Genomic DNA, 15,742 nt, shown 5'->3' on the forward strand with positions numbered 1-15,742 from the left:
GTGTACATTTGTTCTTTCCATTTTATAGAGCAATATGATTTTACATGCGAATGGAATAGTTTTATGTCTCCCTACAACCTATTTACCTAATGTATTAGAGTATCTTAGAGTTTCCGTGTTCCAAGTTTTGATGTCTATGTTCCAAAGATAAATGTGCTATATATTCATAGCCCCACACATCAGTTAAATATGTATATATTTATATATATACATGTATTTATATATGTATATATGTATTATATATGTATATAGTGTATTATTATATATAATATATATGTAGTATTATATACATAATTATATATATAACTCAGTGAAAATATTACTTATCTTGTATACAGAACTCCTTATTAAATATGGCTTGCTAAATTTTCTTTCTCTGCCTGAATTAACATAGTTTTTGATTTCATAAGCATTGTCATTGCTTAAATTTTATTTCTTCCGTATATTTTTCTGTTTATTTTATAGAGAGGTGAGTGCTCAGGCATAAATCTTTTCAAGACTTCTTTGTAGAGGTATGTTAAAATACTTATATATTTATATTTGTGGCAATTGGGGGAATAAGTTAAAAAATCAATGTAGTTTTCTGTACTGAGAAGCCAATCAGATAATGTTTACTTGTGTGATCTCTAATCAAGAAGTTTTATTATTTGGGAATTTAAGATTAAAGCATCTTTGAGAATAACTTTTTTTTTTAACTTTTTTTTTAATGTTTATTTATTTTTGAGACAGAGAGAGACAGAGCATGAATGGGGGAGGGGCAGAGAGAGAGGGAGACACAGAATCAGAAGCAGGCTCCAGGCTCTGAGCCATCAGCCCAGAGCCTGACACAGGGCTTGAACTCACCAACCGTGAGATCGTGACCTGAGCTGAAGTCGGACGCTCAACCGTCCGAGCCACCCAGGTGCCCCATTAACTTTCAGAGGGGAACACTTCTATTTGAAATATGATTGACACCTAATATTTATTGAATGCTTACAAGGTCCTGAGAATTGTCTAAGCACTTTAAGTGTGTGTATTATTCAAGTTCCACTGTAACCCTTTCAAAAATTAAGCTTAAGAAATGAGAGAGAGAGAGAGGGAGAGAGAGACCGAGAGACGAAAGTGAGAGACGTGTCAAGAGAATTTAAGTTCTCCAAGATCACACAGCTACTAAGTGACAAAACAAGAATTCAAACTCACATATTCTGACACTAAAGCTTGAGCACCTGATCACAGACCTTAACTACCTCCCAAGAGAAAAACAGTGAAAAGGAATGATAAATTACTGATAATATTGATGGAGCTTGGAAATTATTTTCCCTTAATGTGACTTTGGGTATGTCTTTAAAGTGATAAAATTAACTGGTATGGCTGAAGTTTCATAACAGAAAATTAAATTGCATGATATTAAAAATACTTCATTGATAAGACATGATACTTTCCTTAGGTATTTGGACTACCATTTGACTATTTGTAAGTTATTATAATTATTATTATTATTATTAGTAGTAGTAGTAGTAGTAGTAAATGTTTATTTTTGAGAGAGAAAGAGAGAGTGAGCATGTGCAGATGAGCAGGGGAGGGGCAGAGAGATTGGGAGACAGAGGATCCAAAGCAGGCTCTGTGCTGACACCAGAAAGCCTGATACAGGACTCAAACCCACCAACCATGAGAACATGACATCAGCCAAAGTTGGATGCTTAAAGGACTGAGCCACCCAGGTGCCCCTAAAAGTAATTATTATTAAAGAGATCAGAAATATATATAAAGTTTTAAGAACGAGCATATACACTGTTAGACTTCTGCAGTGCCATAACTGAAGTAAAAAATAGACTATTTCTTTCAGCATTAAGCAGAATCTTAAAAGGTATATATTACTTTTATAATTTTAATAAACATTTGCATTGCTATTTTCCCACACTTAGGCATCCAAATATAGAGAAATCTTAGGAATTTATTAATAAAGATAATCTGAACTTGAGTCTTTTGGTGCCACCTTCTGGCATGTATAATTGTATAAAATATTCCAAATTCTAACAAAGTTTCTAATGACTAAATAAGTTAAATTAGCTGGTTTTATGTTTGTTCAGTATATACATTTCTACTTTGGGTTTGTTTTTGCTGACGTCAATATGGAGAAGGTCTTGAATTATACAAAGGCAGTATTCAAATTCCATAGTAATATTTAGTATGTAATAACGGTACATAGAAAAAACTGATAGGAAAAGTAGTGGCGTTAAAAAATTAGGATTCTTTTCATTTTATTAAGTAAACTTTGCCAATAAGTTTTAAAATGTTATTTTATTCTCAGAAACTAAATATAGTACTCAATACCTTTAATTGTTCTTTGAATTAATTGTGTTTGATCCGATACTATAATGTTTACAAATTACTTCATGACAGTCTACTCAGGTTATTTCTGTTTCATTAATATGTCATTTATTGCACAAGGATTAATGTTAGCTGTCTATATTTGCCACAGCTTCCTTTGATAAAAGTAGAAAAAATAATTTCTGGAGGAAAAGGTAAGAAAGCTTTATCTAATGATGGTGACCTATTTTTCCTGGAAACCATTAGCATCTAGTACTATTACAGGTGGAATTTAAAAACAAAATTAGAGGACCACAAAAAATGCATCCTTAGATAATGCTGATCTTATCATTATGCAAATTTTAAAATAAATGTAACCATTTGTTAGAAAATCAAAGTGGAAAATTTGAGAACAAGCAATTTTTTAGCTTATTATTGACTCTTGTCATTATTGTTATTAGCAATAGTAGTATTAGTACACCCTTTCAAATACTCCATTCAGTTCTATAAATTTAAAAAGGAAGACTTTTAGTTATCCCTTTACAAATTTGGAATACCACATATTCCCAAGTCCTTACATACGGCTGTTAAAAAAAAAAAAAAAAAACTTCTGCCAGTTATATTTCCCAATTAGAGTTCATTTATTTTCTTCATATTTAGTTTTGTTAAGAAATTACAGAGTATCATTAGACTGCACTTACTGTAAGATTCTGAGAGGATACTGCAGACAATATAAAATTACCAAATTACCAAATATATGCATTTAACATGGGAAATAATGGCAGGAAGAGGCTCAGTTTTCTGTAAGAACATTTATAGAAGGGAAATACTGAATTTTGAATAGTATGTGAGGTTTACCAAAAAATGTATTTTTTTTGTTATTTAAATTTTAGTTAACATACAGTGCAATACTGGTTTCAGGTTTTAGTCTTCCTCTGATTGACTTATTTGGCTTAGCATAATCCATTCTAGCTCCATCCATATCATGGCAAATGGTAACATTTCATTATTTTTGAAGGCTGAGTAATATTCCATTGTGTGTGTGTGTGCATGTGTGTGTGTACCACATCTTCTTTATCCATTCATCAGTCAATGAACATTTGGGCTCCCTCCATAGTTTGACATAGTTTAGCAGTTTGGCTAATACTGCTATAAACATTGAGGTGCATGTGCCCCTTAGAATCAGTATTTTTGTATTCTTTGAGTGAATACCTAGGAATGCAATTGCTGGACCAAAGGGTAATTCTATTTTTAGTTTCTTGACGAACTTCCATACTGTTATTTAGAGTGGCTGCACCAGTTTTCATTCCCACGGACAGTGTAAGAGGGTTCCCCTTTCTCCACATTCTTGCCAACACCTGTTCTTCCTTGTGTTGTTAATCTTAGCCATTCTGATAGGTGTGAAGTGGTATCTCATTATGGTTTTGATTTGTATTTCCTTTGTGATGAGTGATGTTGAGCATCTTTTCATGTGTCTGTTAGCCATCTGGATGTCTTTTTGGAAAAGTGTCCATTCATGTCTTCTGCCAGCTTCTTCACTGGGTTATTGTTTTCTGGGTGTTGAGTTTGATAAGTTCTTTATAGATTTTGGATACTAACCTTTTATCTGATATGTCATTTGCAGATTTCTTTTCCCATACCATAGGCTGCCTTTTAGTTTTGTTAATTGTTTCCTTTGCCATGAAGAAGCTTTTTATCTTGATGAAGTCCCAATAGCTCCTGTTTACTTTTGTTTCCCTTGCCTTCAGTGACTTGTCTAGTAAGAAGTTGCTCCAGCCAAGGTCAAAGAGATTGCTACCTATTTTCTCCTCAAGGATTTTCATGATTTCCTGTCTCACAATTAGGTCTTTCATCCATTTTGAATTTATTTTTGCATATGGTGTAACAAAGTGGTCCAATTTCCTTCTGCATGTCACCATCCAGTTTCCCCAACACTGGGAATAGACGGTCTGTTTTCCATTGAATATTCTTTTCTGCTTTCTCAAAGATGAGTTCCCCATATAGTTGTAGGTTCATCTCTGGATTTTCTATTCTGTTCCATTGATCTATGTGTCTGTTTTTGTGCCAGTAGCATACTGTCTGGATGATTACAGCTTTGCAATGTAGCTTGAAATCCAGAATCAGGAGGCCTCCAGTTTTGTTTTTCTTTTTCAGGATGGCTTTGACTATTCAGGGTCTTTTGTGGTTCCATACAAATTTTAGGATTGTTCTAGCTCTGTGAAAAATTCTGATAGTATTTTGATAGTATTGCATTAAATGTGTAGATTGCTTTGGGTAGTATAGACATTTTAACAATGTTATTATTATTATTATTACTATTATTATTATTTATTCGTGTCCTCTTAAATTTCTTTCACAAGTGTTCTATAGTTTAATAGTATAGATCTTTTACCTCTTTAGTTAGGATTATTGCTAGGTATTTTATTATTTGGGGGGCAATTGCAAATGGGATCGATTCCTTGATTTCTTTTTCTGTTGCTTTGTTACTGGTGTATAGAAATGCAACAGATTTCTGCACCCTGATTTTATGTCCTACAACTTTGCTGAATTCATGCAGTTCTAGCAATTTTTTGGTGGTATCTTTTTGAGTTTTATACATAGAATATCATGCCATCTGCAAATAGTGAAAGGTTAACTCTATCTGGGCCAATATGGATTCTTTTTTAAATTTTTGTTGTTGTTGTTGTCTGATTGCTGAGGCTAAGACTTCTAGTACTATGTTAAATAGTAATGGTGATGGACCTCCTGGTCTTGTTCTTGAATGTAGGGGAAAGGCTCTCAGGTTTTCCCCAGAATGATATTGGCTGTGGGTCTTTTGTAAATGGCCTTTTGATGTTGTGGTATGTTCCATCTATCCCTACTTTGTTGCAGGTTTTTGTCCAGAATGGAGCTGTATTTTGTCAAATGCTTTTTCTGCATCTATTGAAAGAATCATATAGTTATTATCCTTTCTTTTATTAAGGTGGTATATCACATTGATTGATTTGCAAATACTGAACCACCCCTGAAGACCAGTAGTAAATCCCACTTGAATAATTCTTTTAAAGTACTGTTGAATTAAATTTCCTAATATCTTGTTGAGAATTTTTGTATCCATATTCATTGGGGATATTGGCCTGTAATTCTCCTTTTTAGTGGGATCTTTGTCTGGTTTTGGAATCAAGATAATGTTGGTTTCATAGAATGAGTTTGGAAGATTTCCTTCTATTTCTATTTTTTGGAAAAGTTGAGAATAATAGGTATGAACTCTTCTTTAACTTGTAGAATTCCCCTGGGAAGCCATCTGGCCCAGGACCCTTTTTGGGGGATTTTTGAGTACTGATTCAATTTATTTGCTGATTATGGGTCTGTTCAAATTTTCTATTTCTTCCTGTTGCAGTTTTGGTAGTTTGTGAGTTTCTAGGAATTTGTTTATTTCTTCCAGATTGCCCTGTTTGTTGCTTTATAATTTTTCATAATATTGTCTTATAATTCTTTGTATTTTTTCATGTTGGTTGTGACCTCTCCTCTTTCATTTGTGATTTTAATAATTTTTATAAGTTTGGCTAGGGGTTTATAAATTTTGTTTATTATTTCAAAGAACCAACTCTTAGTCTTCATCTCTTCTATTGGTTGTTGTTGTTGTTTCTATATCAATTATTTCTGCTCTAATCTTTTTTATTACCCTTCTTCTGCTGGCTTTATGCTTTATTTGCTATCCCTTCTCTAGCTCCATTAGGTTAGGTTGTGAATTTGGGAACTTTCTTGCTTCTCGAGATAAGCCTGAATTGCAGAATACTTCCCTCTTAGAACTGCCTTTGCTGCATCCCAAAGGTTTTGTACCATTGTGTTTTCATTTTCATTTGCTTTCATGTATATAGTTTTTAATTTCTTCTTTAATTTCCTGGTTAACCCATTCATTCATTAAGATTTTTAATGTTTATTTACTTTTGAGAGAGAAAGAAACAGAGTGCAAGCAGGGATGAGGAGAGGGAGACACAGAATCCAAAGCAGGCGCCAGGCTCTAAGCTGTCAGCACAGAGCCTGACATAGAGCTTGAACTCATGAACTGCAAGATTGTGAACTGAGATAGAGTCACAGGCTAACTGATTGAGCCACACAGATGCCCCACAAGCCATTCATTCTTTAGTAGGATCTTCTTTAACCTCCATATATTTGGGGGCCTTCCAACATTTTTCTTGTAGGTGGCTTCATAGCATAGTGATCTGAAAATATGCATGGTATGATCTTGATTTTTGGTACTTGTTGAAGGTTGATTTGTGACCCAGTATGTGATCTTTTCTGGAGAATGTTCCATGCGCACTTGAAAAGAATGTGTTTTCTGCTGCTTTTGGGTAACTTGTTCTGAATATATCTGTTAAGTCCATCCAGGTCAGTGTGTCATTCAAAGCCATTATTTCCTTGTTGAGCTAGATGATCTATCCATTGCTGTAGGTGGACTGTTAAAGTCCCCTACTATTATTGTATTGTATTATTATCAATGAGTTTCTTTATGTTTGTTATTAATTGATTTAAATATTTGGTTTCTCTCAAGTTGGGAGGATAAATATTTACAATTGTTAAATCTTATTGATAGAGAGACCTCTTAATTATGATATAATGACCTTTATCTTTTGTCACAGTCTTTGTTTTACAAAGACTGATATAAGTATGGCTACTCTAGCTTTCTCTTTTATGTTCGTTAGCATGATAGATGGTTCTCCATCCCCTCACTTTCAATTTGCAGGTGTCTAAAATGGGCCTTTTGTAGGCAGTATATAGATGAATCTTTTTTTTTTCTTTTAATCCATTCTGATACCCTGCATCTTTGTTAGGAGAATTTAGTCCATTTACATTAAGAGTGATTATTGAGAGATATGAATGTAGGGGCTCCCGGATGGCTCAGTCGGTTAAGCATCCGACTTCAGTTCAGGTCATGATCTCACGGTCTGTGAGTTCAAGCCCCGCGTCGGGTTCTGTGTTGACAGCTCAGAGCCTGGAGCCTGCTTCAGATTCTGTGTCTCCCTCTCTCTCTGTCCCTCCCCTACTCATGCTCTGTCTCAAAAATAAATAAAAATATTAAAAAGGATATGAAATATATGAATTTAGCGCAGTTGTTTTACTGGTAGATGATGCTCTCTGGCCCTTTCTAGTCTTTGTTGCTTTTGGTATTTTTTTTCTTTTCCTCCTCTACTTAAAGAGTTCCCCTTAAAATTTCTTATGGGGGTGGGTTTAGTGGTCACAAACTCCTTTAGTTTTTGTTTTTCTGAGAAACTATCTCTCCTATTTTGAAAGACAGCCTCGCTGGATAGAGTATTCTTGGCTGCATATTTTTCTGATTCAGCACATTGCCACTCCTTCTGGCCTGCCAAGTTTTATGGAAAAATCTGCTTCAAACCTGATTTGTCTTCCCTTGCAGGTTAAGGACTTTTTTCCCTTGCTGCTTTCAGGATTCTGTGTATTTTGTGAATTTGACTATGGTGTGTCTTGGCAATGGCTGAATTTTGTTAAATTTAATAGGAGTTCTCTGTGTTTCTTGGATTTTGATGTCTGGGTTCCTCCCTGATTATGGAAGTTTTCAGCTATCAGCTATAGTCTGTTCACATAAACCTTCTGCCCCCTTTTCTCTCTCTTCATCTTCAGAGACTCCTATGATACCTTCAGGTATTCCCCTGATATGAATGTTATTACATTTTTAACAAACCTCTGAGTTCTCTAAGTCTACTTTCACTATCCCTGTCTTTTGTTTCCGTCTTCTTTTCAACTTCATTATTTTCCATAATGTTATCTTCTATATCGTTAAGTCATTCCTCTGCCTCATCCATCCTCATTTTTATGGTCTGTATTTGGGTTTGCATCTTGGTTATAGCATTTTTAATTTCAGCCTGACTAGATTTTAATTCTTTTATCTCTGCAAAAAGGGATTCTCTGGTGTCTTCTATGCTTTTTTTTTCTCCCAAGACCAGCTAGTATCCTTATAATTGTTTTAAATTCTAGCTTAGACATCTTACCTATATCTGCATTGGTTAACTCCCTGGCTATTATTTCTTCCTGTTCTTTCTTTTCAGGTGAATTCCTCTGTCTTGTGATTTTGGAGGAAGAAAATAATAATAATAACAACAATAATCATAAAATTAAATAATTTTTTAAATCAAATAAAGGAAACTAGATCCTAGGTGTGTTTTGATCTGCTTAAGAGAAGCCTGATAGAAAAAAAAGGAGGGGGTTAAAAGAGAGAAATTTTTAAAATGCTCTTTCTGTTCCCAAGAAACAAAAGAAAATAAAACAACAATAACAAACATGGAAGCAACAATAGCAACAAACAAACAAACAAAACCAAATAAAGCTAGATCCAGTTTCCCCTAGAGCTTTAACTTTGCAGTAGTCTGCAGTCAGTAGACTAAGCAGGTAGAAGGGATTTGTGCTGGTCTTCCTGTGAAGGGGCCTGCTGCTCTGATTCTCAGGTGGACTTGCCCTATGGAGATGTACCTGGAGGGCACAGGAAGGCAGGGCTTGGTGTAATGGCTCTGTTCTCAGCTTGGTGGCACTGTTTAGCTCACTGGGGTCCATCAGTGTTGGTGGGCTAATGGTGAAAATGGCTTCACCTCACTCTCAAGTCTCCAGAGAAGGAAGTTCATGCCCTCAAAGATGTGATCAGTCTTCCTGTGTCCCCTGCTTCTGTCAGCTCCCTGCCTTCCCCCTGTCTGTGTACAGGCTGTCCACCTACCAGGAGGCATCTCTCTCCAGAATTTTATCTCAGGCATGGCTGTGTTTAAAACCCCACACTTCATGGGGTGTCTGGGTGGCTCAGTTGGTTGACCATCCGACTTTGGCCCAGGTCATGATCTGGTGCTTCACAAGTTTGAGCCTCACATTGGGTTCTGTGCTGATAGCTCAGAGTCTGGAGCCTGCTTCAGATTCTGTGTCTCCCTCTGCCTTTGCCCCTCCCTAGCTCGTGCTCTGTTGCAAACAAACAAACAAACAAACAAACAAAACACATTTAAAAAAATTAAAAAAAGAAAAACACGCACACACACATTTCAGTGACTCCTGCAGTTCAAACCCAAGTTGATCTTCTGGGGGAGGGTATGGCCACACTGTGGCCAGGGCCAGCTTGTCCCAGGGAATGGTCATACCACCTCACAGCAGCAGCAGCTCAAAGTTTATAGTAAATCACAATACACAGTCAGCACCAGGGTTTGCTGCCCTCAGCTGGTGTCTTTGTTTCTATATGGTTCATGGGGAAGCTTGATGGCGCCTGCCAGGTCTTTTGCCCATGGAAAAGCAGTATCATGTCTATGAAATGCACTCCAAACAGGAGAACTACTTCTCCCTTGCAACCCAGGGCATCCTCAGACTGTGCTGCCCACTCCCAGGACTCCGCCCTGCTTCCTCACCTAAGCACCACCAGGTGTTAATCTCTGAAATTTAAGACTCTGCTATGCTGTTTATAAAAAACTGGTGGTATCCTCTTTCCCCTATCAGTGGTTCTGGGAAACAGTTTTCTTGTGCAGTCTCCTGCGTGTGTTTTTACTCTTTTCTCTCTAGCTGCTTTAAGGGGGAGTGCTTTCTTGGGAAGACCCCATGCACTGCTCTCTCTCACCCTTTGTCCTTCTCCTCTCTGTGAAAATGACTCCCTCCCCTCTGGGGCTCCATGGCTCTTCTCTCCCCCAATTCACCTCTCTGCACCAGGAACCTGCTGTGTTCTCTCCCTCAAATTACGCAGATTTTTCTGTCAATCCTCAGATTCTCTAGGAGTGCAAAATGGTTTGATGTTGATCTAGCTGTGTTCGAGGGAAAAGTTCAAGATCTCTTTACTACTCAGCCATCTTACCTCTTCCCTCAAAATATTTATTAACCTATAACTTATTAATCTAATTCCTCTCAGGTGATATTTCAGAATTGTTAACAATTTTTTTCTTCCTTCCTTCCTTCCTCTCTCTCTATTTCTTTTTCTCTTTCACTTTTTCTCTCATTGTGGTTTAAGGTTTTGACTTCTTTATATATACATAATTTCCTTTCATTTCCTTAGGAAACATCATCCAGGAGATTTAGTCCAAGGTAGAACTCACCTATCTGTGAATCTATATACATCTATCTATGTATCTATCATCTATATGCTCTTGATTTATGGTATTTCCAAATTGATAAAATAATTTCAGCACATTGTTTTCTAGTCAATATTTTCTCAATAATTTGTTATTAAGATTTATGTAATCAGATATGAGGAGAAATAAATGTTTATATTTATTTTATGAACATGTAGTATTGCACATTAGTTAAAGTGTGGGCTTTGGAGTCAAACAATCAGGATTTTAATCACTGTACAATATTTCTACTGATTCTTATTTTTATGAAAATTGCCAAGTTGTTTAGCCATTTAAATCAGTTTCTTCATCTGTGCATTTGGAAAGGAAATGTAACTAATCATAGTACCCCAAGAGATAGTTCATCTAAAATTGTTAATCCAATGCTTAGCTCATAGTAAATAATAAGTTAATTAATATTATTATTAATACTTCATGTGTGCAGGAAAATTTGGACATTTCTACATATATTAGATAAGTTTTATAATTAATCTGAAATACTGTTTTTATCACCTTCAGATTTAATGTCAAAATGGATCTTAATCTCATTTAAACTATATTTTGTATTGCCATATTATGTAGTCATCATTTTTTCTTTCTTTTTTTCATTTAGTTTAGGTGTGTTGTTGAGTCTTAGCCAATATTAAAAAAGGCCTTTTAACTCAAAACTCTGAAATGTAAAAGCTACACATCACAATATTTTTTTTAATGAAAAAAACAAAAAAAAGCTTTTGAGTACCAAGGTCAAAAAAAGGAAATCTTTAATAGCAAATTAAATATTTAACTGCATGTAATCAAGTGTCAAATTCCTTTTCAAGATACTGACAAATATCTCTAGATAAAACATCCTATCCAAGCATTTTCAATTGATAATTCCATACGAACTCCCCACAAAATTATTATGTTTTCTCTTTAGCATTGGTTCCCTTATATTGCACTCAGTGTTTTTCATCTTTCTTAAAAATGACAACCACATGTTGTTAAAGCCTAAAACGTGACCATGTGATAACCAAGTTGGTTTCACAGTGTTGCCAGGTGTGATTTGAATGTTACTGAAATGTCAATGCCATTGCTGCAGATTGAGCAGCAGTGAAATGTGGACTTTGTTCTACTCCACTTTATCTATCTATCTATCCATCCATCCATCCATCTATCTATCATCTATTTTAAATTAAACCCCTGATCCAAGAGTGGCCCTCCTCTATCAGGGAAGGTCAGCCTCTTCGAGCACACAGCTTTGAGAAGCACACACATGGAGTGGTGAAGGAGGACAGGGACTCCTGCCTAGCTAGCCAGATCAGCTGCATCAACCCTGGAGATCAATAGGGTGACAGGTGTTGCAGCCAGATTGCCCTCACTTCCTGTCTTACTCCACTTTAAAACTAGTAAAACAAATGAACAAACAAAGCAAGAGCTAATCCAAACTTCTGTAAATTACTTTGGAATTTATCTTTTCATAAATACAATAAGGCTTAAAAATGAATTTTGACCTGCCACACACAGCATAGTTTGTTGTTGTTGTTGTTGTTGTTGTTGTTGTTGTTGTTGTTGTTTTTCCCAGTAACAAGCCATTTAAATACAAATACTCTTTTTCATATTTTTAAGACTTCCTTCTGGTCTGACTTCTGATAAGTTAATTATTTAATCATATACTGGCAAGTTGTTTTGAATAAATTATTTAACAATATGCTGTACACATAAATGAATGAATTAATACAAGAAAGGCATTTCATTGAGAGAAAGTTTCTGGAACTAACTTCTTCTGTGATCTTGAGAAGTTTTTAAACTTCTCCAAGGCTTTGTTTCTTCATGTGTGAAATAAGGGGTTTGGAGTCAATAACCCTTTCAATCTTATCAGCTCTGAAATTCTCTGAGCATATGCTTCTGCCAGCCAGAGGAATATGAATGTAATGGGACACTTTATTGTATTAATTTGTTTTGTTCTTGCAGCTGGAGGAGAATCTTAGGATAAATAAATAACTAGAATGGACAGATCTTTGTGTATTGTATGATCCTCATTTGTCTCAAGGTTATACTAATGGATATTATGTTTCAGTCTCAAAGAGAAGTTAATGACACCCTGGAGATTATCCTTATACAAGCCTTTATGTGGGAGTCCTGACCCATTCATAGGAATTCATCAGGGATATAGAAGAGAAGGGATACATGTTGATAGATTTTGTTTAATGAAGGTATCCCCAAGATAATGACATCTGACATTTGGGCTAGGTTCCATGATTGGCAGGAACCTCTTAAATTGCAGGACCTGTGGCAGGTTAATGGAGTGTGTGTGTGTGTGTGTGTGTGTGTGTGTGTGTGTGTGTTTGAGAGACAGAGACAGGGTAGGAGAGAGTTGATGTGTTCACTAATGAGAATTCAGGGGAAAAAAAAATTTCCCTGCCCAATTATGGTATAGAGGAGTAGAGCTACTTAAATGCTCACATAGATCATGGACAGTCAGAGTAACAGCAGCTGCAACCAAAATAATTTGCTATAGAATAAGTGAGAGCCCATTTCTTAAGTCATATATAGAAGGTAAGACCTCTAGTATTATTATACTCCAACACAAAGGAGAAATAATTTTTGTAGGGATTGCTGTGGTCTGAATTATACCCCCCCTCATAAAGAAGTTATATTTTGAAGCGTTATTCCCCAAAGTAAATGAATTTAGATATAGGGTTTTTAAGCAGGTCATTAAAGTTAAATGAGATCATAAGGGTGGGGACCCTAATCCCATTAGATCAGTGTCCTTGTAAGAAAAGGAAGAGACACCAGAGATGGATGTCTTTCAGTCTATACCTATGTCTGTATTTATATCTACATAGATACCTTTACATAATACATAATATTATACTCTTTTTTCTGTTCTAAAAATATACATGAAATGGTGAGGGGCTTGGTTTTAGATTCTCTATCTTATGACCAATATCATACTCTCTCATTTACTGTAGTTTTATGATTACACTAGATATATGATAGTTTGAAACCTATAAATTCATTTTTTGCTTCAATTTTTCTTGGATATTCTTGGCCCCTTGCTTTTCCATATGAGTGATTAACTTAATTTGCCAAAAATGTGCTGGGATTAACTTTGAGTTTAAATTCAATCAATAAAGTGGTTTAGAGGTAGTTTATATCTTTTTAATATTGACCTTTTATCAATAAAAATGGCATATGTTACATTTGTATAGATTTTCTTTAATAGTTATTTATTGTTTCCTATGTAAAGAATTTGAGCATATTATGTTTTGTGACCATTTCATATAGTATCACGTATAAAGCAGATTTTTGTGTGTTTTCTGTTTATTCAGCAGAGTTTCTAATAGTACTTAATAAATTTCACTTAAAACCCTGAGTTAAGGAGTGCCTAGATGGCTCAATCAGTTAAGTGTCCAACTCTTGATTTTGGTTCAGGTCATGATCTCACAGTTCGTGGGAGTAAGCCCTGTGTTGAATTCTGCACTGACAGTGTGGAGCCTGCTTAGGATTCTCTCTCTCTTTCTCTCTTTCCCTGCCCCTCCCCAACTTGCTCTCTCTCACTCTCTCAAAATAAATAAATAAACATTTAAAAAAAAAACTCCTAAGTTAAATTTTAAACTCATACTTTGCAACTCATATAAAAATGTAATAACATACATGACCTCTTTTCCTAAAATGCCTGACTCTAAAAGAACCATACAATCAAAAGCACAGTAACATATATTATTTCAGTTAATACTAGTATTTTAAAATGTTTCATCATGGACCGATGTGCATTATGTTTTTGTGTAAAGCACGTTAGTGTGAAACGCCTGCTCCCACCCCACATTCTTGTTCGGTGATACACCAAATATTTTTTACTGATGATAATGACAACTCTTTTTTTTTTTTTTTTATTTTTTAATATATGAAATTTACTGTCAAATTGGTTTCCATACAACACCCAGTGCTCATCCCAAAAGGTGCCCTCCTCAATACCCATCACCCACCCTGCCCTCCCTCCCACCCTGCCCTCCCTCCCACCCCCCATCAACCCTCAGTTTGTTCTCAGTTTTTAACAGTCTCTTATGCTTGTAGCAACATGGATGGAACTGGAGAGTGTGATGCTAAGTGAAATAAGCCATACAGAGAAAGACAGATACCATATGGTTTCACTCTTATGTGGATCCTAATGACAACTCTTAAATAAGTTGTACCTCTTTTGTTGAGTTAGGAAATGGCAAAGAATACCAAGGTACATTTAAATTTATATTGTGTTCTTCAACTAGGGAAATTATGTTTGAAAATTTCAATTTACTTTGCTTTCTACCTAATATTCATCATTCTTGGTATGTTTGCTGAAATATTATACTGAGAGAAAGAGAGACAGAGAGAGGTTAATTTTTTTTTGATGTTTATTTATTTTTGAGGCAGAGAGAGACAAAGTGTGAGTGAGGCGGGGGAGGGTGGTTTGCAGAGAGAGAAGGAGGCACAGAATCTGAAACAGGCTCCAGGCTCTGAGTTGTCAGCACAGAGCCCAATGAGGGTCTCGAACCCACTAACCGTGAGATCATGACCTGAGCTGAAGTCAGATGCTCAATCAACTGAGCCACCTGTGCGCCCCTGAGGGATTATATGAGAAAGATAATCCATCCTTTATATTTTACAATTTCTTTATTTAATATAACTTTAATAGTTTTGTCAACGTTATGTTTCTTGTGAAACAGAAGATTGTATTTTCAAGGTCTTTTTGATTGCACGTGAAGTTGAATGTGTCAATTTAGTGAGGTAAACAAAACTGAACTGAATGCAATATACTGTGCTTTATTGGACTGTTAAAGTTTCTGGAGTATAAGTATATGAGTTTCTTCAGAATATTGGTGGTGACTCCCTAGTGAATTTATTGTGTTCTTATTTCCAAGTATACACTGAAAACACAATGATGTGGACAATGCCATAAGAAAAACTCAAAAATCCCTGGTAACCCTGTAAGATTAATTAACTAACATATATTGGGAAGCAAAAAATTAGTGAAATGGAAATAAAATAACCAGGTAAATAATATGTAATTCTTAAGAAATAGGAAAAAATTGAATATAAAATGTTCCATAGCAATTTTATTATATAATAAATTTAGATTATATTAGGTTGCATGACTTAGTAGTGACTTCTAATTTCCTATTCTACACTTACCCCTTACTCCTTAGTAAGAACATATCCTCTCCCCTATGGGAGGGCAGAAGTCATTGCCCTACATATATAAGAAGTAGTCTTGAAGGGAGGGGTTAACTTGTTTTTCATTCTGCCTATTATCGCTGGCTACAATGAGTATGTGAGATCTGGAGCTCTCTCAAACTTTTCAGGTCATTAGATTAGATGCTGAAGAGGGAGAACAGTAATACAGAAGTACCTTGAGTCCCTTACAACTT

At 35.5% G+C, this 15,742-nt stretch overlaps 1 long non-coding RNA gene across 1 annotated transcript in view; it reads left to right on the forward strand.

Moving 5' to 3' along the window:
* Positions 1–463: 463 nt before the first annotated feature.
* The window catches only part of LOC125923049 (uncharacterized), a 65,079-nt gene continuing 49,800 nt past the window's right edge, over positions 464–15,742 (forward strand). Inside the window, exon 1 of the long non-coding RNA XR_007457866.1 lies at positions 464–512. This is a non-coding gene — a long non-coding RNA (uncharacterized LOC125923049). The remainder of the gene's footprint in view (positions 513–15,742) is intronic.

Source organism: Panthera uncia, chromosome B1 (assembly GCF_023721935.1).
Source record: "Panthera uncia isolate 11264 chromosome B1, Puncia_PCG_1.0, whole genome shotgun sequence".
In the NCBI taxonomy this organism is placed as follows: domain Eukaryota; kingdom Metazoa; phylum Chordata; class Mammalia; order Carnivora; family Felidae; genus Panthera; species Panthera uncia.